General features: G+C 45.9%; 1 pseudogene; it reads right to left on the bottom strand.

Annotated features, from left to right (window-relative positions):
• Nucleotides 1-734: 734 nt before the first annotated feature.
• Nucleotides 735-1,298, bottom strand: part of LOC113961342 — a 2,128-nt pseudogene continuing 1,564 nt past the window's right edge.

The raw sequence follows: 1,298 nt of genomic DNA, 5'->3' as shown, positions 1-1,298 counted from the left end.
ATTTTTCTTCCCAGCTGGGATTGAGAGTGCAATTTCACACTCCTTTGCAGAGAATTAACTAAGACATCCCATTTCTGCCCAGGGATCTCCCAGGGGGAACTCAATCTGGGCTGTGGGCAGGTTCCTGCAGGGGCAGCAGCTTCCTCTGCACATTTGAGGTGAGAAAGCTGCTCTAATCCTGCACTCCAACTACTCCACAGCAATTTAGGACCTCTGAGGACAGTTCCCCACTGTTTCCACCCCAGCAGAGACCTGAACACATCCTGTGGGCACTGTGTGACCACCCCTGGCATTAACACCCTGCAGGAATGAAGACACTGACTGTAAATACACTTGTCTACCTGTAAACCTCAACTTTGTTTGCTGCTATACAACAATAACATTTTCTATTCCTATTGCAGCTACAGACTTAATAAATAGACTTGCACATATTGTGCTTTAGACATTAAAATGCATTCCAAAGTCAGGCAATGCTAAACAATGAAAGTCTTGAACCCTCCCCACCAAACCAGCCCCACTTTCTGCTTTCAGAACCAGCCCACTTCCTCACTCTCTTCACAAAGGGAGAAACTCTCTCTTTCCACCTCTGAAACAAAAATTCCCTCCCCAAAAGTGATCAGAAAGAGTCTGCTTAGGCACTACTGCAAATGGAAGTTGTCTAATAACCATTGCTTCTAACTCAAGAAGGGGAGGAGGTGAAGAAAGTCACGACAAATGTTTGGATTCCTTCCTCTTCAACGTCTTCTCTTCCCTATTTGACACTCTGGGACGTGCAGGGGGATCAGCATCTCTTCAAAGATGGCTCCTTTCACATTAGAGCCCCTCAAATTGGCTTCCTAGAGGTTACAACCTGATAGGTCACAATTCAGAAGGGGAAAAGAAAAAGAAGTGTCAATGGAATGCAGCCAGAACTCTGTTCAAAGCTTTACTTGAAGCACATTTACCTGAACTCCATTGTAGTCTGAAGCTGGAGAGCTCAGCCAAAAGCCAGCAATCCCCCAAATTACCAGCTGACTATGGGATAGAAAGGAATAGGATGGAAAATGAATCCCAACTCACTTCCAAATCAGTTCCTGCCAACGTTGCTCCCCTGAGGTTACAGTTCTTTAGTTTGGCATTTCTCAGCGTTGCAACTCGGAGGTTAATTCCTGTCATCTGACTGCCCTCCATGGCCACTCCTTTCAGATTGGCACCTGGAACACACACAGAAAGGAGTTCTGGGAGGAAAAACGGTCAGAAACACAGCAGCTCTGTAGCAATGGATGTTTGGAAAGAGTCCTGCCAAAGATGGACTGATT

The sequence above is a fragment of the Neopelma chrysocephalum genome, unplaced genomic scaffold (assembly GCF_003984885.1).
Source record: "Neopelma chrysocephalum unplaced genomic scaffold, ASM398488v2 Primary Assembly neopelma1_97115, whole genome shotgun sequence".
In the NCBI taxonomy this organism is placed as follows: domain Eukaryota; kingdom Metazoa; phylum Chordata; class Aves; order Passeriformes; family Pipridae; genus Neopelma; species Neopelma chrysocephalum.
Note: the sequence above shows the minus strand (reverse complement) of the source record. Positions and strands in the feature narration are given on the sequence as shown.